At 46.2% G+C, this 26,022-nt stretch overlaps 1 protein-coding gene and 1 long non-coding RNA gene across 3 annotated transcripts in view; one reads left to right on the forward strand and one right to left on the reverse strand.

The window, feature by feature from the left end:
• Nucleotides 1–26,022, reverse strand: part of SPRED2 (sprouty related EVH1 domain containing 2) — a 115,600-nt gene that overhangs the window by 66,656 nt on the left and 22,922 nt on the right. The window lies entirely within an intron of this gene.
• LOC118988450 (uncharacterized) lies at nucleotides 1,953–10,821 on the forward strand. Its single transcript, XR_005066772.1, has 3 exons — nucleotides 1,953–2,597; nucleotides 5,595–5,741; nucleotides 9,888–10,821. It is a non-coding gene; the product is annotated as an uncharacterized LOC118988450 (long non-coding RNA).

Consider the following 26,022-nt stretch of genomic DNA (forward strand, 5'->3'; position numbering starts at 1 on the left):
ACTTTCGCTCTGTGAACAGTCGTGAGCACCAAAGGTACTCTAATTCTCTCATTTGTGAGAGGAAGAGGAAAGGTAAGGGGCCCTGTTTATAGTTGAAGGATGTTGTGAGAACAAACTATGGCCCAATAAGGGGTATTTCGAACTCTTCTGAGGGGCAGAGACATTTCTGGAGCTATTACTCCCCTGTGGATCTTCAGTAGGGCATTTAAGATTTCCTTAAATAGGGCCCTTTGCAGCTGTCACTTTATCTCCCTGACTCTGGCCAGAAAGAAGCCGATTTTAACCTGGAGGAGGTGGCCTGAGAGTGTCCATCAAACCCCCAGCAGGTCACTCTCCACCGTTACCTGGGTTTCCCATGTCCTGGGACAGTAAGTCTTTCTGGTTTAGCCTTCCTTGCTGGGGCGCCTAACTGAAATCTCTCCAAGGAAAAGTCCGACACAACAGTATGGAAAAGTTCTCTTATCATTTGGAGAAAATAATTTAGGGCTGGGTAGATAAACATGTACAGGAAATACTTCTATAGAGGTCTCGATCCTCTGAAGATTAATAACCCACGGAACTGGAGACCAGTCTCAAACTCGGAGGAAATAGGCAAGTTATAAAAACAGGAAGAACGGGAAGTTTATTTTTGGATGAATATTTGTTCTAGTGAAGCTCTTGATACTGACAAAAACCTCGATCTGCAGGTCATTTGTTGCAGCTGAGCAGCTGCAGCGCATGTTTCCACAAGCTGTCCCACCAGAGATTTCCGGGTCTTTCTGGAAAGGGCCTCGCCCCACTCCTGCAAAACATCTGCCTCGTTGCCGCTGCTGGCTCTGCTGGCTCGGGGACTCCTTTCTCCTTTATTCCTGTTGCTGAGTAGAATGCCCCAGCCCAGCTAGAAGCCCAGCCGTCTCCCACCACCCCTCCCCCTTCACCCCCAGTGCCCAGCGCCGGCCCCCCTCTACCAGGTGAGTCAGCCGCAGCTCTCGGATCTGAGGCATCTGTTCCACCATGATTGGATGAGCCGCCCCCCATGCACTGCCAGCTCCCTGGTCTCGCCCGCCCCTCACAACCCCCGCCCCACCATTCCTTCCTTGGCTCCCCACTGCTTCTAGAATAAAATCAGATATTTGACAGTCAGAGCTCTTCACAATCTGGCTCAGTCCACCTTTACAGCCCCATGTCCATATGCAGAGGCGGCTACAGGATTTGCAGGACCCAGTACAAAATGGAAATAATCTGTGGGGCCCTTGGCTCGAGGACTGGGAATTTCTAGGTGGCAGCAGCCTAAACCAGGCGCGGAGCCCTTCTGAGCAGGTGGCCCTGTGTGACCACTAGGCTGCAGGCGCCCGAGGCAGGCCCTTTCCACGTGCCTCCTGCGGACCGACCCCAGAAGACAACCGATGCCACTACTCCTGGGAGGAACGCTGCTCACCTGTCCTCGCCCACCTCACCTAAACCCACTCCGTCTCTCAAAGACGACTTCAAGACAAGGAACGCAGCTTCCACCCTCTCACACAAGCCAGTCAGATATCCCTTCCACGGAGCTCTCTTGTCCTGGTTTAGCATATGGTTAGTCATTTACCTATCTCTCCACACCTTAATCAGACCTAGAGTCCCAAGGCCTTGGGTTCACTGCTTAGTCACTCTGTGCCCTCCTCTCCCTCCTCTTTGTTTTGGGGAACAAAACTTGGTACACATTAGGTCTGCTATAAATTTCCACTCAATGGCAACTAGGAATACTGCTCTTCACTTCTAATGGCCACTTACAAAGCCTCCCATGACCTCGCCAAGTGACCAAACAAAGGCAGAATTAAAAATTCCCTGAAGATCTTGCTTTTACATAAGAGTTTAAAGCCCGAGTCCAGTGAAGACTGAATACACAAGGAGCCTGAGGGCATCTGAACAGGAACTTCATTAACTGTCATTATGAAACCTGCTGGCCAGACACAAAGGCTGCCCATGTTGACTTTGGCAGTGACTTCACAGGTGGCCCAGCTGGCACAGCGGCAGTAATCTCACCACCTTCCTGGACACTGCCGGCACCGTGGGGGGTGTGGTGGGGGGCTGAGGAACTATAGGGCCAGCATTGCCCCCTTGCCCCTCCTCCCTCTGACACAGGGGTGGGCAGAGCCCAGAGAGGAAGACAGTGATCGATGTTCTCTATCGCTGCCACGGGGATGTAGTATAAGGACAAGAACCTTGGGTTTCTTACCTAAAAACTTTAAATGAGATCTCATTTCCCTTGATGTGGCTTTTGAGCAAAGAAGCAGAATGAAGCGGGAAGCAAAAGAGATAAATGATGATTACTACTACCTCCTAAATGGGGACCTGCTTTATTATTCTTTATGAGGAAGAAAAACATTGGAAATCCCAAATAGCTTCCTAAATGTTGCGGCACAGTTGATTTTTCCAGCAATTGTCTACTGATCACCCTCTGGGGAGACAGGGAGGCAGAGAGGGAGGTGATACCGGATCAGAACGCGAAGGCATTAACTACAAGAAGATCTTCACTGAACTCAGTCGAGGAACCTTCCTCCCGCAACCGATGTTCAACAGCAGCAACACCCGGGGTGCCAGCAGCAGCGCACATTCCCCGAGCCTGTCCTCACCAGGTAAGGGCTGATCAGTTCTCCGTCACATGGCTCCTGGCACTGGGGCAGTCTGTACTTTCCTTGTTGACTGGTTTCCCCGCTTACTGTGTAGCTCCCACTAAGAATGTAAGGTTACGTGTGATCAGTGCTGCCAACCTAGGAAAGTCTTTAGGTCATCATGAACTTGTCAAAAATGTTGTCTCCATCCATACAGGACAGTCTTCGTTTCAGAGAGGAGAAGTCAGGTGACAGGTTCTGGCTGTCTGTCTGAGGAAGGGCATTTCAGGTGTCACTTGTGTACTCAGGGAACTCCGCTGTTTCAGAAGTCCTGGGCGGAAAAGCATTTTCTAAAATGCCCACTTTCGAGGCTCACCTTCCCTGCCGCCCATCACCCAGCAAACAATTCCCGCATATGGCTCTTAAGGAGCCTTTTTCTTTTTAGTTGAAACTGGTTTTAATGTTACAGACAAATACTTTGATTGTGAAGTATTTGACGAATACCATAAATTTCTACAACCTCAAGAAGAGGGTCACAGGACCCTACCACTGTGACAAGGTAATTTTTTAGGGAGTCTCCTAAACGCTTTGCATGGTGTGGGGTATGGGGTAGGTGTTCAGTCTATGGTGGCCCCCTCGGTTTTAGTAACAGAACACTTAAGACAGAAATTCCACAAAGGGCTGCAGAGCAATCTCCTCCTTAGTTTCTATTTACCAGCTGGGTTGTGCTTTCTCTTTAAGAAATACAGTTGCTGTTCTCCAGCTATGACCACCTCAAAGGCAGTATGAACTCCCTCTAACAGAGGCTTCTGATTTTCACATCTGATAATCTGTAACACTAATCAGTTAGTTTTTGTACAAAATGATGATGGTAAGCACGTTCAGGTTGTAGCTTACTCAACCAAGAGCCACAGCTAAATATATTCACTTCTGATATCAGTAAGTAAGAACAATATAAAAGTTTCAAAACACACTACTGGTAAATGCCTCAAAATTATTTTTGAAGTATTTTGGAAAGGTTAGATAATGTGCATGTGCGAACACCAGAGCATTAATACTATAGTATTTCATTAAACAAAACCCAAAATATTAAAGCTATGCAACACAGAATGCATTTTTTCCAACTTGAAACTAATAGTTTAGACTGTTCACCAAAAATGCAAATTTAACCTAAACATACACGTATATGTGTATATGTTTCTGTACAAGGAGAATTTATAAACACTGAAGAATGAGGGAGAGCAAGTATCTAAAAGCCACCACGAGGTAACGACGAGGCTCTTGTCTACAGACTCCACCAGGTTTCAGTGCATTACACACTGGCCTCAAGGAACCATGCCAGTGCCTCACCCACGAGCTGTGCTCGGTCCCTTATTTTAATGCAACATGTCTGGGGGAGAAGTTCAACCTGAGTGACTCCAGAGCTTATGAAACTCTGAATCTGAGCCCTCGAGGTAAGGACCATGTGTGTCCCATTAGGGGCAGAGCCAAAGACATTATCAGTGCCCAGCAAATGGCTGGACGGATAGGTGGATGAGGTAATGCCAGCCCAGGGTGCCATGTGGGCAGGCTGCCCCACCCGGCCCGTGCTTGCCTCCCAGCTAAGGTACCTGCTCCTACTCCATCCTAGGCAGTGTGCATTATCCGCCAGGCCCATGGAGTCGTGACTCCATACTTGGTGATTTCTTGAGCCCACAGCAAGGACTCTCCCAGAACAGGTCTGCTGTTTGCCCTGGTGAGGGTGACTGGGCGAGGGACCTGGCCTGGTCTCCCTACTGGGGTGTTTACCACGTACTACTCCTAGGGGCTGTTTTCAATGGGTCTAGAAGTCCCTTGGTCCCCTCCAAAGACTCTACCAGTGTAGACATGGGACCAAAACCAGGGGGTGGAGGGAAGAAGGCAATTCTTCCCCCCAAAACACATACACACTCCTGTTCTTCTTGATGACTTCCTAGGTACCCAAGGCATAACCCAAAGCATCACACTGAGCATGTGATCCATTATTATAAAGTTACATATTACAATATTATTGAGAATATATTAATATTATAATATTAATTACTTAGACTATATTAGCCCACCCTCTCCCCATTCTCCTTGGCTTAGGAGTAAACTGCTCTCTTGGGTGGTGACCAGCTCAGCCTGTACCTCCAGGCTGTGGGCAAAGCCCCTGGGGGGGCCGTTTCTGGCTCAGCAGGTGGAGGGGAGATTCTGCATTTCTAACCGCCCCCCAGGAAGGCTGGCCCCCCAGGAAGGCTGGCCGCGCGGAGGCAGCTGTGAGCACTCAGGCTCTAGGACTCCTGGCTGGCCAGGCCCGTCCCCTCCTCGACTCGGGATTCTTGGGCCCCCATCCCTCCTCTTTCCTCTGAAGGGTGAGAGGCCCTTCGCCAGCCTTGGGAATCCACTGGGGAGTTCTCCCAAGTTCTTACCCCAGCAGATGCCTCATTCCGGTTCCAGACAAGAAACCAAGAAAAATCCTCTTCCCCGCCCCCCCCCGCAAAGGAACATTTTGCCTTGGGAAGCAGTCTTTCCTTTGAGCACTAAAAATTCTTAAGACGTCCTATGTCCACAATTAAGAAAGAATAATTTTGCTACATTACTTCCCTCTTATCTCCCCCCAAAAAGTGCTGTTAAGGGGAGGGAAGGTGACTCACAGTTTTGACCTTTTTGGAAGAAGAGAAAGAAACACACAGATTCTTTGAAAACATACCACATAAAGTCCAAATTTAAACTTTGTTCTGGTTTAAACATCACAGTCCCCATAAAGAAGTATCTAAAACTCTGTTTTACTTGTCAAATAACAAATTTCTAAGATTTAAAAGCAGAGAACATTCTCCTCCCTCCCTACTCCACACCTAAAACCCCGCACATTGTGTGCCTCCCCCTCACGGGAGGGGAGTGCCAGAGCCTTCTCATTGTCCAAGAAATGTGACAAAACAAACAATTAACCAGAAAGTCTGGCAGAGTGCTCAGCAAGGTACAAGTTCAGACAATAGCTGAAGGTATTTCTTTTTGGTACAGAAATGGAGTTGCTCGAACTTGAATGCACAGATTTTGAAGCTGGAAACTCTGCCAGAGTAAAACTGCATTAAAACGGGAAGGAAAAAACCCCATAAACCAACATTTTTTAAATCTGGAAAGGAAAGAAGTTTGAAGTGTTTAAAACAGGTAAGCAAGAAGAATAAATACGACAGAGATCACCACTGCTAACAAAGCAATGTGCACTGGGGGGTGGGGGGGTCTAGGATGAGCAGAGCTGAGGAGGAATGCCTGGGTACACATCACCTCCTCCCCCTGTTCAGACTCATCCTGAAATCTGAGTCCAGAACCCTCACAGACGATTACAACACCTACAGAAATGTCTGATGGTCTGAGCAGAGGAGCCATAATCCTGTTCAAAGAGGATAGCTGATGAGCCAGATTAGGCAAAATAAAGGAGAAGTGTTTCCAGAAATAACTGAGGCTGCACCTGGACCCAGCCCTTCGCCACAAGATCATGTGGCAAAACTGAAAGAACTCTATCACCAGAGGCCAGCGACTCTGCTATGGAAATCCCCACTCCAGGCTCTGGACTCTGTTTCCTCTGTTCAAGGTCAAAGAAAGGCAGTTCTGGCAGCAACAGGGCCAGGAGTGAGGCAGCAGTAAGTGCAGTGGGGCCCTACCTGTGAGCAACAAAGACAAGGCAGTCAGGACAGTGGCGGGAGTGGGGGATCTACAGAGGTGCCGGTGGTGGGCAGTCCAGAATCAGGATCCAGGGTGCCCGAGTCCAAATTCAGGAGCTTTTTGAGAGCAGTACGACCTTGGGCAAATTACTTAATCTCTCCGTGCCTCTGTAAACGGGGATTCGAGAACGGTACTTACTTTACTGGGCTGGGATGACTGAACAATGTTAAGCACCATAAGCAGTTTGAATGATACTGGCCACATGTAGGCACTATTTAAATTCTGCATATTTGATTTTTTCTATGTTTTCTAAAATAAGCCATATTAATTTTATCACCAGAACATTGATTGCTTTGCTCCCACTCAGGCCCCCTCGCCTGTCATTTGTCACTCATGAGCTTTGGCCCTTCCTGCCAGACGGCATGCGCTTATCTCAGCATGCATACACATACACCGGAGCTTCGATTTTCAACCAGCGTGCTGCAAGGCATTTTAAAACACGCAGTACCTGACTATCTGGTCAGGGCCCCTGACCTCTTTTCCCTTAGACTGTCAAATAAAAAAATCATAGCAACACAATTACAGCCATCCAGCATGAATGCCCTGCCCCGAACCGTAGACACGCAGGTCGTGTAACAGCTCTGCACCTCACTGCTCAGGCAGCACCATCGGGGAGTGTCCGTCTGGTTACCGCTTTGTAGCGGAAATCCTCACATACAAGCACGGTCACCCGATTCTTCAAAAAGTCACTTTGGAGTAAAAAGGGTAGGTAGTTACCTTTTTAAAAAAAATCAGTAGAAATAATACCTATTTTTTTGTCAGACTGGCAAAAAATATTTTGGGGTATGCAGAATTTTAGTACTTTATGTGTGCCCTGAGCTGAAAAAGGGTGAAAACTGCTATACAGAGAGAGCAACAGTGCAGAGCAGGCCTTTCAGCACTAAAACTAGGGGCAGGGCCGGGCAAACTGGAACCGCTGGTCAGCTTCACATACGAAAGAATAAAGAAGACAAGTGCCACGTCTGACACCACAGCTCAGAAGTGCCATGGCCAGTGCCAATGGTCTGGTAGAGTCCCTCTGCTTGGCACGTGCTTCAGGCAAAACTTCCACCACGTTCATGGAGGTGCAGAGCCCCGTATCCTGTGTTCACCCCAGTGCTGGGCTCCTGTATTATTCATCGTTCCTTCAAACCCTTTCTGAAGCTGCACACTGCCTGGCCGTGTGGACGTTCCGTACGGCTCACCTACTGCCGCTCTCCTGGGCTCTCTCACCAACAGCTTCAGCTCCCGTAACTTTAAACACCACTGCCCATATAATGTTCTCATCTAGCTATTATCTGTAAATGTCTGGAAGAGAAAATGTTAGATAAAGATGAACTTAAAAAAAAAAGTAATACACATCATCAAATCGCTTTCTAGATAAGGAGACTAAATTCTATTCCCAACTGCACGTTTGAAAAGGGCGCCTTACCAAAGTCACACTAGTGTTTAGAAATATTTTTCTATTTGATACACTTGAAGAATGCTACTGTTTCAACGCATGACTTTAACAATCTGTGACTGCTGCTGTGAAACTAGTATGTTTTCATTGCACCGCTTTAATAATTTGTGGGCTAACTCTTTTGTTTCATGTTTAGCCAACTATATTTTTTCCTCTTTTAAGTGGTTAGCTTGACTTTTATTTTAAGTATTAAGTTGTCTATATCCTCTACTGGTTGTCTTAGTGTCTCTTTTTGTAATTTCCTGAACTCTTCAGTTTTATATTAAATCTATACATCATAATCGAGGCAAACTTTTGCTGATTTGTTAAATTTGTGGTATTATCACACAAACAGAAGTCTGAGAACTTAACAGTGATTTCCTCTGTAATTTCTTCCAATATGTTTATGTGCAGACAGTCCTTCCTTGAGAGATGAGTTTGTGTGTTCTAGCTCATTTTTGAAAGTTTCCATTTTGTTCATATTTACCTCACAGTTTTGAAATAAAATGGGAGGCGAGCTTCCACATTTGAAGGAAATCATAAAACCCATGGTACAATGGAGCTGGGCTGAAATGAGGAAATTGTTAGAAATTAAATCTGCAGGATACAAACTGGGGATTTGCATGAGACCTACTCTCAGTAATGAATCAGCTCATTAAAAAGCTGTACTTGACAATGAATAGGATTCATCAGAACTGTGCCAGGGACACGCACTCCTCCTCCTTCCCCAGGCCCTGGCCTTCCCCAGCGCTGCTTTAGAGAAGCAGAGAGTACCGCAAAATGAGAAGAGGGGCTGGCGGCCCAGCGGGCCCTTCAGGCCCCACACCTCAGTGAATGTGAGATTCCACCTGCCAGCACATAACGAGAAAAAGGGATCACGGAGGTGACTGTCGGGAGCTTCCAACAGGTCTCTTCTCTTCCTCCTATCAAAAGGCAGAAGATCTCAACGCCATATGCGTACACAGTACGCACTGGAGCAGTGATTCTCGACCGGTGTGCCGCACGGAGTTTTAAAATGTACAGCACCTGACTGTTTAGTCAGGGACACTGACCTCTTTTTTCCCCTTAGGTTGTCAAATAAAGCAACTTGGCGATATATATTATTACTGTTTTTTTAAGTTCATCTTTATCTAAAAATTTCTAGACATTTACAGATAATAGCTAGATGAGAACACTATATGGGCAGTGGTGTTTAAAGTTACGGGAGCTGAAGCTGCTGGTGAGAGAGCCCAGGAGCACGGCAGTAGGTGAGCCGCACGGAACGTCCACACGGCCAGGCAGTGTGCAGCCTCAGAAAGGGTTTGAAGGAATAAATATGGGAGCCCAGCACTGGGGTGAACACAGGATACGGGGCTCTGCACCTACATAAACGTGCACCTACATCCCAGTTTTGCCAACCCGAAGTTATTGCCAGAGATAAGAACGGGGCAGCACATTGCTCGAAATAACCCCGAGTGCAGCACTCGCCCCCCGTGCAAACACCCACACGTAGGCGGGCTGTGCTCTGCTGTGGGAAGCGGCACCCCTCCCCAGCCTGCCCCTTCACGCCGATCTCCAACCTCCTTCCCAAGTCCAGAGTGAAGAGTCCAACTGAGCTAGTATCTCTGCGTTGAATAATTATAGATTTTTTCTTTGTAATGATAAATAATAACAATAATAATAATGGAACTACCAGCTATAAGGAAGATTTTTTTTGGTGTTTTCTGGTTTGTGGCTCTCTTCTCCAAAAAAACCCATCTCAAATATTCTCTTATATTAGAGAACAATATGGTTTATTCTTTTTGGTGAATGAAGGAACGATTGGATGAATTCAATAATAGTTATTGCCAAGTGTTAGGCTACTCCTGATAGTGGGAGCAGAAAGCCAGAGATCCAGGTTATAATCCCAGCCTGGAGTTTACCAGCTGGGAAATCTTGAGGAAGCTACTTATCCTCTGAACGTGGGCTCCCCGTCTCTAAAATGAATTCAAAACAGTAAAAACTACTGTAAGAACTACTAAGAATGTGTGACAAGTACCCAGGCAAGAAAATTACAAAGTATCAATCAAGAGTGGCTGCTACTTAGGATTAAAAACCTTTCCCTGTGTCATATGCATCTGTGGATGAGACGCCTCCTAATAAGTAAATTTTTTAAATTCTAACAAACAGTTTAAATTCTCATTTCCTCTCAGGTAGCTGATCTGCTAGAAATAGATCAATCACAGCTCAACAACGAAGCAATTTCACATCATTAGATTCTGAAAGATGATTCCGCAGATGAATCCCTGCTTTTGAAAATCACAGGCGCCTGGAGAATGGCGCTGCGTTCAGAGGCCTGGCGCCTTGCACCCGCCTCCCATCTGCCGGAAACAGGCAGCCGCTGGGAATGGACACATACAAGGGCTTAATGGAGTTTCCAAAGAAGCCTCAATAAACCCCAAAACCGATAACCTCTGGGACAAATCTGAGGAACACAAACTACGTGAAGATTGATTTCTTACCACTTAAGTTTCAGACATGGATCAAATGTTCACCTGACACCTGAACTTGAAGAAAAAAGCACACCTGAAGGGTCCAAGACATGCGCAGTGACCAGGGCTTGCCACTTCTAGCAGTTTCTCTCCATCACCAGCTCCTCCCGTGGTACCCAGCCCCCTGGCTGCCCATCCTGGTATACCCTGCCGGACCTCCCTCATTGTGGCCCAGCTTCCTCTCCAGTCTCAGATCTAAGTGTTCATGTCGCTCCACTGTCTCCGCACACTCGTCACTCACCAGCTGTAACGCTGACTCAGTGACTCCCATCACTGACTCCACCCTCAGAGGCCTTCTCCCCACTTCTGGGCAGAACGACCAAATCTGTCCCTCCAAGTCCGTTTGTGGGGTTGGAAAGAAGGGTGACAACTTGTTCCCTGCATAGCTTACACTCCCCAGCACTCTTCCCGACACTTGCACCCTATACAATGGAAGTCTTCTAGAAAGTTCTGCCATGTGGCATCTCTCACCCTGCCATCTGCACCCCAATTCTCTCACATCCATTACTTCCTTTCCTCACCCCTCTGCATCACCATTATCTCTCATGGACTCCTACAGTGGCCTGAAGACCTCTTTGCCTCTGACCTCGAGTGCATCTTCCATACCATACTCAAGTTCTAGCAAGTCAGCTTCTCTACACGGTTACTCAGTTTCCTTACTAGTGGAAGGAGGCATTGATGGCACCTACCTCACAGGGCTGTTAAGAGGATTAAGTGACATTAGGGGTGTCAGGCACATAGCACACAGTAATAAGCTCAAATGTTTTTGACTTACAGTTGGAAGCACCTCTGTGGCCATGTCACACCCCATTAAAAACCTTCAATGGCTCTTGGCTGCTTACAGAGTAATTAGCTCAGCATTCAAGGTTCTTTCTTACCTCTGCCCCAAACCATGTTTTTCTAAATCTCACCTTTCAAACTATAATACTCCACTTCCCTTCACATAGTTTTTGCTCCAGCTGACGCCTGCTGTTTCAGAGGCCAACAGTTTAAGATGTGGAATCAGGATGTCTTGGGTTCAAATCCCCACTCTCACCACTCACAGCTTCCTTGGGCAAGTTATTTAAATGCTCCAGGCCTTAGTTTTCTTAGCAGGAAAGAAGTTGCTGGGAGGATTAAATGAGATAAGGGGGTTGCTATCTTAGCCAGGGGCCTCAGGCATAGTGAGAACTCAATGAGCACCCATTACTCTCTTCCAGTGCTCTAGCAGTCGGTCCTCTTGCCTCACAGAGCCCACGTGTTGTCTACGTCCGCCTAAAGCCCCTCTGCACAGCTGACCCTATCCTTCAAGGCTCAACTCAAACACCTTCTCCATGAGGGTAAACCCAAAGCCCTCCCATCAACTAATCTCCTTTCCCTTCTAATTACCTACAGCACAGTGCACTACTCTGGGGCACTTCACGGTAAGAGCTCCAAGAGCCTGCCCTACAGCAAGATGTCCTTTACCCCAGGGGTCCTCAGCCTTTTTGGCACCAGGGACTGTTTTAGTAGAAGGCAATTTTCCATGGACTTGGGGGGGGGGGGGACAGGAGGCACAGATGAGGTGGTAATCCCGGGAAGCTGGAAGCTCCCCTCCCCTCCAGGGTAGGGACAAGGGTGGGGGTGGGATTGGGGACTCCTGCTTTACTTGACTGACGGCATTTACAGACGGGCCCTATGTCTGATTCATCTTTGTGCTCTCCACATAGCCCTGTGCATGGCAGAAAGTTGGTAAATATTTGCTGAGTGAAAGAACAAATTTTTGGAGGAAAAGCAAGAGGGAGTTACAAGCTTTGAAGACTAAGGACCCAGCACTACCGTGTAACTGAGCAACAGCACAGAGATGGATTTGTCCTGGGACACGCTGGATAAGTAAAGAAAATTTTATTCCAAAGGAGCACTGGAGCCAAACTACACAAAGTGAAGTGAAGCCAGCCTCCTCGGTCTACTGTACCTGCTCGGTGAAGTGTACCTGCTCCCTCCAGAGCCAAAAGTGGCTACCACTTCAAACAAGTCACGCTGCCTCAGGGCGAAAAGGGCTCACTGCTTCAGCCCCACGGAGAGGGACTCATGTATATCATGTGCTTGAAAAATTACATCTTTGACCCCAAGAGTCTATTCTAAACTTTTAACCAGGCCTGTCTGTGTAGCAGTTCACTCCCTAAAAGCATGTGTGGTAGCAAGTACAGCTGCATTCTTAATCACTTACACCCCACAACCAACTAAATAAAGATAGTATACGGAGGTCTGCCATATGCCAAATTCTTTTAAATAAGAACACAAGAACCGTTCATGCAAGAAAAATTTAGTCATGACCATCAGAAAAGGAAACAGACTTGACTTTTCTCTTTATTTTGAATGAATACCAAAGGAGAATAATTTGGATATTGAAATAGATGCACACTGCATCTCGGCACCCTCATTTGCCAGGCTTATGTGGTCTACACGGCCTGGCCTCTGGGACCCTCACCCTAACACAGGTGCATTTCCTGAACTTAACCTAGGCCTGCCAGAAATCAGCCAAATAATAAAGCCAGCCCTCACCGCTCCCATCTGAACAAATAAGCACTTTTCTCATGGGCTTAGTTGTGGCTTGGGACATAACCTCTTCACTGTTTGACCCAAACCCTACCAATCTATCAAGGCCAAACTCAACTTCTCTATCTTCTGTGAAGCTACTCTCAACTGCTTCAATCAGCAATTTCCAACCTTTTTCATCTCAAAACACACATAAACTACTAAAATTCTACAGCAATCAAAAATATATTTTTTGCCAATAAGACCAAAAAAAAAAGTGTGATTTTTTATTCATTCATACCAGACAGCTATTGTTGTGTTGGGGTTGTTGGGTGTGTGTGTGTATGGTGTGTGTGTGTTTGACAGCCTAAGGGAAAACAGGTCAGTGCCCCTGACTCAACTGTCAGGTATTGCTAGATTGACCACTTCTTGAAGACAGGAGTCTTGGCTAGACTTCTTCAGACATGTCACTTCCTCCAAAGCACCTGACAGGGCTGTTCTCAGCATTACAGAGGACACACACGCATGAATACTTCTTCAGTGAGGCCACGGCAGAACAGCCTTCTGGCATCAATTTTAGTGATTATCTCCTGGCTCTCTCAGATTTAGCTCTCCTAAATCACTTTGGCCCCTCCACACATCACCTCATCTCTCCTTCTTAAATAGTTATCTGACACTTTAATTAAATCAAGATTTGGTGATACACAGCTACAGTTATGTAAATCTTTAGAGCTGATCTTGTAAAATTTGATGGTCATATTTTCATTCTTAGCTTTTTGTTTTATTCCTACATTTAAAAATGACCTCCTGTAACAATTTTTGCTTCTACGTAGTAACTACTACTTCACTTACAAACTGGGCTAGAGCCGAAAACCGTTCTCTCACTAGGATCTAAAGCACTTTTGGTCTTACAGCCACCCCTCTGGAATCTTCCACTCTGCATCGCCCCATCAAGACTGACTGTTCTCAGGGTTTAAATGTGTGGCTGCATTGCTGGGGCTTCTTCCCTTCATTTCTGTTCTGTACCGGACCCTGTTTCTTGAACTTTAAGGTCTTCTCTTTGTCCCTTGCTGATAGAATGCCCTTCTACTCCCCAGTTTCGGTGGAAAACTGCACCTGGAACTCCAGCCTCTAGGATTCTGCAGCAGAAACTAACATCCATTCCACCCCCAGCTTTGCACCACCCACCCCAGCAGGCAGTCTGGTTTCAGCTTTCTCTGCTCTGCTGAATTGGTGTACACACAGTGGCATTCCACCCTGCAGAGTCTGGTTGGTAACTCTCTCTGGGAGGTTTCTGGGTTTATACTGTTTTTATTCCTTACTGTCATTTTATTAGAGTTTTGGGAGGAAGCAGAGATATATACACTTGTTCAGTTTACTATGTTTAACCAAAAGTTAAGGATTGAACGTTTACAAACAGAATTACAAGGTCAGTCACCATGTCTGGTACCATTTTTTTCCCTTCTAGCTTCAAACACAAAGATTTAAGTACTGAGAGCTCAAGAAATCTTTGCTGATAGTGGTGGGTCAGTATTTAACTAAATGATAATATTTTAGAGCACTCAGATTACAAAATGTAAAACAACGAGAATATCAAAATACACAAACATCTGTTCATTTTCCTTAGGTAACACTACAGGCACACGGATTTCCTAGGAATTCCAACAGCACAGGAGGACCAGGTGCTTTATGTAAGCCTGTAGTCGCTTTTCTTTTTTTTTTTTTATAATGAAATGGGTTTTTAAAATTATTTAATTCTTATTCAAGTACAGTTTTCTGTTTTATATTCCCAGCCCTGCCCCCCCTCCCAGAGTCGCTTTTCAACACAGTCTGGAAATTGCTTCTTTACAATACAACACAACAAAGCAAAAATATCTTTAGGAATAATATTGTTTATTTTATTATTTTACTTTTGGCTCAAAGAGCAGTGAATAAATGCTAGTGCTGGTAGAACTCAGTTTCTTTGCATTCCAGACAAAGTCATTCATTTATTCAACAAACACAGTACTTAAGATTCTACAGTGTTCAGGTACTTTCTACATACTAGTGTACACCGCAGAAGACAAGTGAGAGCTCACATACAGGGAGGCATAACACATGCACAAATCAACAGACAGTAGTAAGTCCCGCACAGATTTGAAGTCAGGTGATGTAACAGGAGGTGATTAGGGTCACAGAAGGCATCCCAGGAGCTGACATTTAAACTCAGATACACTTGCTCTGACTGCAGTGGCTCAGATGATTGAGCCACGCAAGGTGAAAGGTCACTGGTTTGATTCCAGTCAAAGCTCGTGCCTGGGTTGCAGGCGGGTCCCCAGTTGGGGCGTGTGCAAGAGGCAACAGATCAATGTTTCTCTCACTCTTCCTCCCCCCTTCACCCTCTCTAAAAATCTTAAAAACAAAACAAAACAAAAAAATCTCAGATACATTTACCAAGAAGGAGCCAATGATGGGAAGAGCAGGAGAAACAGCATTTTAGTCAGAGGGAATGGGCAATACATAGACCCTGAGACCAGAAAGAGCTTTCTGGCTGGCAGGAAAATGGTATCAGAGAGCAGATGGTGTGATACAGGCCAAGGCAAGAATTCGGGATTGGTACACCAGGTCAGGAATTTCCAATATAAAACTGCTGGGAGGTTTTAAAGCAACGAGAGACGAGAGCGATGTGGTTCCTGTAAAGATCATTTGGCTGCTCCGTAGAAAATGTATTACCCAGGAGCAAGAGTGAGGGAGGGTGCCAGAGGGCTATGGCAGTGCTTCAGGTGAAAGCTTGTGACAGCCTGACCGAGGGAAGGAACTGCCAAGAGAAAAAAAGGACAATTTCCTATTCCTGTGGGGAAACGACAGACAACCTCATTGATGGGTTAGAGATGGACAGGCAGCGCCACAAAGTGGGATCAAAGATACCACGAGATGTGGGGTCTGGCCCACTGAGGGAACGGTAATGCCGCGTGCCAGCACAGGGAAAGTTGGGGAAGCAGGCTGCCCACTTTAGAGGACTGCAAGTCCTGTTTTGGACACTCAAGTTTAGATGCACGTTAGGTATCCATGTGGCAATGCTGACAGAAGCCTGGAGAAATCAATCTGTGAGTCATCTGCACACAGATGGTATGGAAAGCCATGGGACTGGATGGTACCCAGCCAGGCAGGTTGGGCAGGGAGAGGGGGGTGGGGAGAGGGGGGAGGGAGTGAGGGGAGAGAGAAACAGAGAAAGACAGAGAGACACACAGGTCTGAGCCTCTACGGTGCTCCAGCACCTAAGGCGGTGAAACCTTAGTAAACTGCAATCGTAGCACCCTTTTTTAAAATAAATATTTTACTTATTTATTTTTAGAGAGAGGGGAAGGGAAGGAGAAAGAATGGGAGAGAAACATCAATGTATGGTTGCCTCTCACGTGTCCCGTACTGAGGACCTGGCCTGCAACCCAGACATGTGCCCTGACTGGGAATCGAACCAGCAACCCTTTGCTTAGGCCGGTGCTCAATCCACTGAGCCACACCAGCCAGGGCACAGCATCTTAATACAAACTAGAAGTTAAACTCACACCTATGGTTATTGCCTGAATGACAGTAATGTAAAGCAGCTGCATCTGAAGAGACTCTATAATTCAGAAATAATTAAAATCAATCGGCATTGTACATACATACATGCGAACAATCATAATTAAGATTTTCATTTTGCAAGACTACAGAAGGTTTGCTTTAGTATGTACCAAAAAAGGATTAGACAATGATGCACACATATGGTCAAACTGAGTAACAGAAATGAATCTACCATGTTTGGGGCATTTTATGCTTCTGTCAAACAACTTATTGGTGCAACCCATACTTTTAGCCAACAATGAACCCAATTACACTTGATTTACATCCAAAAATCCAAATACATTTTCAAAAGCCAAATATAAAGCATCAGACTTCACCCAAGGTCCACGGTGAATCCTGAAACGTCCAAGCTTCTAGGAGTGGCTAGGCTTGGCAGTTCTGTATTAACCATCTGCAGACCAAACAAGGGCCACCCCAAGGTAACTATTTCCAGAAGGGATTAAGAAAAGCCAACACTTGCCCTGGCTGGTGTAGCTCGGTGGACTTAGTGCGGGCCTGGTGAACCAAAGGATTGAGGTTCTATTCCCAGCCAGGGCACATGCCTGGGTTGCAGGCCAGTTCATACATTGATATTTCTCTCCCTCTCTCCTTCCCTTCTCCTCTAAAGATAAATAAATAAAATCTTTAAAAAACTTTTTAAAAAAGGAAAGCCAACACTTACAAAAGATATGCTAGACATCTTTAGAACACAAAGAAAAACATCAACATACTAAAGACAAACTGAAGTCTTTCCACTCCAAATGTAGCCCAAAGAGCAGCAACAGCATCAGAAAACCTATTAGAAATGCATACTCTCTGCTCCTCCACCTGATCTGCAATTTTGCAAGACCCCGGGTGATTCACATGTGCATCAAAGCCCTGGTCCAGGAGGCCTAGGCCTCAGGACACCTGCTCAGTACACTGCATGGATCACAGCAATAACCAGGTGAATGTAATACTCAAAACACTTTACTCCAGAAGCACCAACATGATCAGTTTTTGAAAAAGAAACATTCATGCTAGTAATTTCTCCTTAATGGTTTTAACATAAAATAGGGTTAAAATCTGTAATCAAATATATTAGTGAACTGCATAGTAACTAGGTATAAACAAACACAAGTATGAACAACTTGTCCATGACCAAAGCAAGCTATTTTAAAAATTCTTTTTTCTTTATTGCATGGCCTAACAGCCTCAGTAATGATGGATTTCTTGATGAATTTTCTCAAGGAGCACATAAAATTGATTGTAGATATTCATTCACACAATACACACATTCATTCATTCAGCAGATACTGCTTAAACCCCTATTATGCCAGGCATTGGAAACAGCACTAAACAAAAGAGGCAAATGTCCTGTTCTTCTGTAAACCCTAATGTTCACAGATAGAAGGACCGAGTCTCTGGGAGCTGAGAGCTGGGAGCTGACACACGCCTCCCCACCCCAAGTCTGGTACACAAGATTAGGGAGAAGCCAAAGGGTTCAGGGTACAGGCTGCACATCTACAAAACTGCATGTCCATTCCTTACAAATGAGGGCACAGAGCAGTCATCCCACGCATCACATCCCCAATTTAAACATTATCCTTTCTCTTCTGCCAAACGCCTGCCTTGCTCCCCAACAACTGGCCCAGGAAACCTTTCTTGGACCAACCTCACTTAGCTCCAAGCACCTGTTCCCTAAAAGATCTTTCATCCCCCCACTTTTCCTCCTGTCTTGTGGCTATCTTTGGTGCAGTGCAAAGCTAAAACGTGATTAGAAACAATGACGACAACAATAGAGACTTGCTAATATTTTGCCATCTGCTTTCTTCTGTGCCTGGTGTTATCTCAATTTACTGTGTCTACATTGGCCCATTTTCCAGAAGAGAAAATTAGGGCTTAGAATTTAAACTGCACTAGATCACAGGACATAACAAGTGGCAGAATCAGAACGCCAACTGCCTTCCTATAGCACTTTTCAGCTTGGTGAAAGAAAAAAAGTGAAGCCAACATAGAAATATTAGAGGAAGTCGTTTTCCAGGGAGTTACTGAAATATTCTTTTCATCTTTCCTTTTATCATTCAAATAGCAGTTAACAGGGCCAGTAGCCATAAATCACCCTCAGCTTTCCCTCTTGGCTTAGATCTCATTTTATTCTGACCCCTATTATTTCTAGCTAAAATGCTTAAAATGGAGTCTTTCCTCCTTCACCACAAATTTGTTGTAACACCAAACAACTGTTAACTATCATCCAAACGGGCAGGACGAGGACTCCCCCATTAAGGCTAATCCACACACCTGAACTTAATGAGACATCAACGCCCCCAGAAGATTAATCAGCACCACCGGCTCCGGAGACCACAAAGGCTATTTTGTGGGAGTAACGCTGCGCTTCGATCTTCTTTTCTGTGATTACACCTCATTTTATAACAATGTTCAGACACTTGGTTTGAGCAAGTACAGTAATTACATCTCTCACTTTGAACTAATTTAAGCAGCTATATCTGAGCTCCTCTGTGAGTCCTCAGGTTCCTCCACCTTCCTCCTACCCAGAGCACTCCTGCCAGAGAAGACCCAGGGCCTCTGCTGAGCGACTGCCCCTTCTTTCCTTCCTTCAGGCACTGCTCACAATCACAAATGAGTTCTCCAGTCGGACCTGCCTGCGATGGCAGCAACCCCCACCAGCCCCCTTTCTTCCTGGACTTCACTTGGATGACCCCTGGAGGAAGAGAAAATGGCCAGGCCAACCACACTCCGCTGCTCCCTAACCGTGATAATTCCCAGGCCTGTGTCCTCACCTGTAAAATGATGCGTCTTTCTGGCCCCCACGTTGCTGATACTGCTGCCCTGGGATCAGAACATCAACAACCCGACGCTAGCGGGTCCTCCAGGACCCGGACAAACATCAGAGAACCAACGCCACCCCAGGAGCAGAAACTCCCACAACCTGTGCCCCCAGAAACAAATGAGAAGCTGGGATTTTCTAATCCTCTCCACCCACAAACTTTCCAATCCTTCAATCTCCTTAGTTCACTCCTCACAGCAGTCAAGAATAATGAACTGTGGACTTCCGCCAAGACGGAGGCATAGGTGGAAACACTGTGCCTTCTCCCACAACCAAGTGTGAATACAACAAAGGTTTGGAGAACAAAGACACAGCCAAAGAACAGAAAATTGAATTATACGGAAGTCCGACAACAACGAAACGTTCAACCTGGACCGTAAGAGGGGTGGAGCCAGCAGCGGAGCAGGGTCGGGCAGGAAAGATCCCCCGACCCAGGCGCGCAGGCAGCTTGGAACCAGTCGGGATGTGGGCCCCAGTAACACTGGCAGCTGCGGCTGCAGGAGGCGGCAGACGGGACCGCCATTGCTCCTCTTTGACCCCGCCCCCACATACAGCATCACAACCCAGTGACTTAGTTGCCCTGCACTGGTGAACACCTAGGGCTTCGATCCTGATACGTAACAGGCACGAACAGTCCAAAAAGATGGCTCAAGAAGAACTCAAAGTCCCAGAGCCGATAACTCTAAGCAACCAGGAAATAGCCAGCCTCTCAGATGCACAGTTCAAAACACTGGTAATCAGGATGCTCACAGAACTGGTTGATTATAGTCACAAATTAGAGGAACATATGAAGGCTAAACTAATTGAAATGAAGGGAGATGCACAGGAAACCAATAGTGATGGAAAGGAAACTGGGACTCAAATCAATGGAATGGACCAGAAGGAAGAACAAAACATCCCACCAGAAAGGAATGAAGAAATGAGAATTCAAAAAAATGAGGAGAGGCTTAGGAACCTCCAGGACATCTTTAAACGTTCCAACATCCGGATTATAGGGGTACCAGAAGGGGGAAAGAAACAGCCACGAGTGGAAAACTTATTTGAACAAATAATAAAGGAGAACTTCCCCAGTCTGGCAAAGGAAATAGACTTCCAGGAAATCCAGGAAGCTCAGAGAGTCCCAAAGAAGTTGGACCCAAGAAGGAACACACCAAGGCACATCATAATTACATTAGCCAAGACTAAAATGAAGGAGAGAATCCTAGAAGCAGCAAGGGATAAGGGGACAGTCACCTACAAAGGAGTACCCATCAGACTGTCAGCGGATTTCTCAAAAGAGACCTTACAGGCAAGAAGGGGCTGGAAAGAAGTATTCCAAGTCATGAAATCCAAAGACCTACAGCCAAGATTGCTTTATCCAGCAAAACTTTCATTTAGAATGGAAGGACAGATAAAGTGCTTCTCAGATAAGGTCAAGTTCAAGGAGTTCATCATCACCAAGCCCTTATTATATGAAATGCTAATAGCAAGGGACTTAGCTAAGAAAAAGAAGATGAAAAATATGAACAGTGAAAAGACAGCAAACTCACAGTTATTAACAACCACACCTAAAACAAAAGCAAACCAAGAGGACAGCTAGATCGGGAGTGGAACCATAGAAATGAAGAACACATGGAGGGTTAGCAACAGGGGAGTGGGAGGAGGAGAAGGGGGGAGAAGGTACAGAAAATAGCATAGACAGTAGGTAGAAAATAGACAGGGGGGAGGGCAAGAATAGTATGGGAAATAAAGAATCTAAAGAACTTGAGACACGTGGTTATAAACTAAGGGGGTGAGAATGGTGGGGGAGGGTGTGTGCGGGTGGAGGGGAATGAAGCGGGGGAATAGAACAACTGTAATGGTACAATCAATAAAATACATATATTAAAAAAAAAGAATAATGAACTGTTAAAAACAAAGTGACACCAGGTCCACCTCCTCCCGTCTTCCTCAAATCAAAGAGCCCATTTTTGCTAGGTGAACCAGTATTTCATCAGCTCACATCTGTGCACAAGTTTGTCTCCAAGACACAAACAGCTCTTGCAGAGGCAGTGGTAGGGACCTTATACTCTGCACACCACACCTGGGACGCCCTGACTTTTTACCTCTGGAAGGATTTTTTTTTAGGGAGAGGAGAATGGAATGTCAGGGGCAGGTAGCAACACACCTCAGAATGTGTTATTTCACTATCCTTCTGCTTGGCAAATCAACCCTCCTCACTGCAGGTGAAAGACAGGCCAGAAATAGTTAACACCAGGTTGTCCTCTGCAGGGACAGGATCTGCTCCATCAGAACAGCTTGTCAAAGGAAGCTGTCACTTCCTCAGAGGTAAGACCCACCTTTCCCCAGAGCTCAGACCCACAGCGAGGCAGGGCTCTCCACCAAGCCACGGGCCTGAGCTTCTGGTCCAAGTCACTGGGCACTAGTTGGGGCAGTGGAAAGTATAGTCTGTTTTTCAAATGGGGCATTCAGCTCCTTACTTATGGCTAAAAGTCCCACTACAGAAAGTTTATGACCTCACAGCTAATGTGAACTAAAAATGAAAAAAATCCCTCAAACCACAACTTCTTAATAGGAACTCAAAGATGGCTGTACATCTCCATGTGAGTGTGTGTTGGTGTTGGGTGGTTAATAGCTGACTGAATTTAAGGAAAATACTACATGCAGTGAAAACCCATCTCATGACCATCTTTAGGGCCATTCAACTGTCCTAATCAAGCAGTAAATACATAGCACGAGGGGCTCTGATCTGTTGCTAGGTGGCCACAGATGCAGAACGGCAGTAAATCAAGGAGGTGGGTGCTCAGCACGCACAGTATCTCTGCAAGGCAAGGAGAGGGGATGCTGCCTACTTAAAGCAATTTTATGCTGAGCCTGTGTGCAGGGACTGCGCACCCTCACTCACATGCTCTGCAATGCTAGATTTTGGTGTCTGGTTTGCTCACATCAAAAGACCAACTTGTACTTATTCTCTCTGGCTGGATCGATGCTGTCTTTTTACCTGCGAAGACACTGTATCCACTCATGTTTCACCTCGGGAACACAGGTAACTTCCCAGAACTCCATTTTGAGGACAGTTCTCCCTCAGCTCTTGAGATTGCCTTAAAGTACTAACACAAGACAGTGTGACGCTCTAATAATGATTTTACTCTCCAGAATAATTAAAAATATCAAAAGCTGGGCAAGGACACCAGAGGACCAATGGGGCAAGAAAAAAAGAATGTTATCAAAGTGCTCATGACACAGCTGGTGGGGAGGGTTTCCAGTCCATCTATCCGGGGCTCCCCCTGCCCCGCTGTCCCCAGTCAGCTGCGAATCCTTAGTCCAGTCTAAGAGAGCCTTGGTATTCCATGAACAATGGGTAAGTGGCCCTCACCCATAAATCCTCCACGCCCATTTCACTTGGCTTAGACAGAATTTATCAGTCTGTTTTCAGCTCCAAAGACATTTCCTCACAAAACCAGCCTTTTGGGCTCCTCTCTTTTCTTGCTGGTTCCATTTTAAGCTGCTTATCAGAGGGGCACAATCCTTCCCTTCCGTCTAGACCTCAGGCCCTCAACTAACCTTCACATTGACACTGCTTTCCAGGTGCCAGTAACACCCACCTGGCATGGATTAAGCGCCTCAAATGTGCCAGATGCTGCAGCAGGCACTTCTGGGTGTTGTGTCTCATTGAATCCTCACAAGCCTCATATTATTAGTCCATCTGACAGACAAGAAAACCAAAGTTTGGGAAGAGAAATATGCAACGTAGGGGGCAGAGTCCGAATCTGAAACCAGCTTCCCCCTCCCCGAGGCTCAGAGGGCTTTGACAATGCCATGAGATTCCTATGGAATTCCCGGTCCACCTTCTCTGAACTGGTCACAGCGCCAAGCAAACTGCTCTGACTGGAACCAGCCTCCTTCCAACGCTGTGTACAAGATCCCAGTCTCCAGTCCTTGGCACTGCCAGGTTTTTTTGAAATTCTTCTTCAGCCCATAAATATTGTCAAAATATTGGCTTTCTCCATAAGTCTTATTCCTGATCCATGCCCTACACAATTAACAGTGACTGTCTAAAAACCACAGATGCCATCTGCAGAGGACCTCTTCAACGACCCGTGCAGTTGTGTCCACAGATCATGTGACTTAATATTCACAGCAGCCCAGAAAGGTGGGCATTACAGTCCTTTTTTTAAGGTTTATTTTACTCTCATTTGAGAGAGTGGGGAAGAGGGAGAGAAACATTGATGGGAGACACACCCATGGGCTGCCTCCTGCACACGCCCTGACGGGAACTGATCCCGAAACCCAGGCACATGCACTGAATGGAAATCACACTGGCTACCCTTCTGTTTCGGGACAACGCTCCAACCAACTGAGCCATGCCGGCCAGGGCCATGGTCCTTTTTTACTTTTTTAACATTTGAGGACATTTAGGCTTTGCACGGCTTAGGTAATTTACCTCTGGTCGCACAACCAATAAGCAGCAGAGAGGAGTTCTCACCCAGGTGTGTCTTGGTCTAGAGGTTTGCTGTTTAGTACAGTAGGCGCTAGCAACACACGGCTCCCAAACATGCGAAGCCCACCTGGTCGGGATGAGACGTCCTAAGTGTAAGTAGATAGTGTATTTCAAAGGTGCAGGACAAAACCAATGCAGAATATTTAATACTTTTTTATACTGATTACTTGCTGAAATGGTAATTGTGGGATATACTTCAATAAAAAATGTTTAAGTGATTTTTACCTGCTTCTAGTGACTTTAAAAAACTTGCTACCAGAACATTTAAATTATTGATGTGGTTTGCATCGTATTTCTATTGGACAGCACTGGTCGAAATCCTATAGTTCTTACACAGAAGCCCTACCTCCCTACAGTTAACACTAAATAAGAATAAAGCTACCTTGACAGCCTCACTTCTAACGATAAGAACTTAGTTTCCTGATAAAGACTTTATGAATAATTCCAAATTAATTTTTAAAAAGTGTGACATCATGTCCTGATGCCAAAGACACGGGAGGAGCCTGCACAGGGCTGTCCCTCGTCCCTGCCCACGCCAGGGGGATCTTTCGAACGTGCACAGCATTTGATAAACCTTCTCAGGCAGAAGCTCTTTTTAAAATCACTAACCGCACTAACCACCCCAGTTCTTAACCTCATCAGATTAAAGAATGATTTCCAAATAAAAAGAGACCCTCGCTTTTTTTTCTCCTGAGGATAGGCATTTGCAGATCGGACGCTGGGTTGAAAGATGCCATCACCGGGTCCACAGTGAAACCAGAGCGAGGAGCCCGAGCGGCGCCGTCATACCTTTCCTCTGCGGAGCAGTTCGCAGTGCAGGGCATTCGGCTGGCGTGGCTGGGCAGGGTCCCAGCGGGCGCTGGAGGACCTGGCGCTCTTTGCCCTAGTAACCCCACCCACTGAAGCTCTTGACCTCCAGCAACTGCTAACCTAAGGGTTAGTTCGCTCTCAGGGTTTTCAATATTATGTTACAGGGTTTTCAATATTATGAGGGTTATATTATGTAACCCTCATCAGCTGCAGTAGAAAGGCTTTTTAAAACTGCTTTCTAGGTACCAAGCGCTGGGTTTCAGCACGTGACCCACGTTCCCTCATTTAATCCTCCAGCAGTTCTTAGAGGAATTACTCTGCGAACGAGGAAATCACAGCTCTGGACCCAGTCCTCCTGGCCCTTTTCCTAGCATCCCTATGATACCCGATGCTGGCCGTGAGGAGGGGGATTCTGTCAGTTGCAAAACGGCTACCGTGGCATCATTTCAGTTACTTAAGTTACATGCTTTTAAACAGCACTCTTACATGATGACATGACAAATGGCACTTTTACCTGTGCGCTGTAACAGGCCACACATGCCAAGGTTATGTGAAGTGACTAGCTTGAAGGGACTTGTAAAAGTAAGCTACAACTGGGGACAAAAGTTACAGCTGGAGTGTCGGCATGAACAGCTCACTTCCATGCCTTAATCAGCTTCTGTCTTGGTGTTAATTGACTTTGAGTGAAGTGCCTTTCATACACAGAGAGGAAAGCTGACCTTCGCAGGGCTGCCGACTTGTTGTGTAAACATGTCTTTATGGACCTCATAAAATGCAGAATGTGTAAACACACACTCAGGAACTATGAAAAGCACCAGGTGGCTGCAGCCAGGCACGAAGGTGGCCTTTGAGATTCCTGAGTGTTCCATCCTTGGACATTTAGGAAAATGAACATCAGAGTGGCAGTTACAATTTAGGAAGCAGATCTCAAACGCTGGCTTCCAGGGAGAGGGATCCCCAGGGAACTCTTCAAAAACACAGACTCCCCGGCTGCACAGCCAGAGAGGCTGATCTGGAGCTCTGGGTGGGCCACCAACACGCATGTTTTAAGCTCCCCAGACAACTGACTCTGAGTAGGTGGCCCAGAACCAGCTCAAAAACACAACAATTTTGGCACAAGCAGCTCGCTCACCTTCTTGCCCGGCCTTCTGTGTCCCTACCAGAGACTACCACTCTGCCCTGGCTGTCCTGGTTCAGTGAGTTGAGTGCTGGCCTGCAAACCGGGTCAATCCCCAGTCAGGACACATGCCTGGGTTGTGGGCCAGGTCCCCAGATGGGGGTGTGCAAGTGGCAACCAATTGATGTTTCTCTCCCTATCTTTCTCCCTCCCTTCCCCTCTCCCTATAAATAAATAAATTAATTGATAAAAATCTTTGAAAGAAGAAAAGACTACTACCCAAGGAATCCAGAAGACTAGGGTCCTTCACCTACAAGTGGAGAGTTCCTTTAGAGCAGGAGGAATGCCCTTCCCACTCCCTGCCCAGCACACCAAGAGCCAATATGGTACCCTCTCAACGGGAGAGACAGCTATTCCTCTGAAGCCCATTGCAGCTGAGAGTAACTGACATACTGACTAAAAGGAAACCCAAGGGTGCAGGCTC

The sequence above is a fragment of the Sturnira hondurensis genome, unplaced genomic scaffold (genome assembly GCF_014824575.4).
Source record: "Sturnira hondurensis isolate 20B ecotype Veracruz unplaced genomic scaffold, ASM1482457v3 Scaffold0006413, whole genome shotgun sequence".
Lineage (NCBI taxonomy): Eukaryota > Metazoa > Chordata > Mammalia > Chiroptera > Phyllostomidae > Sturnira > Sturnira hondurensis.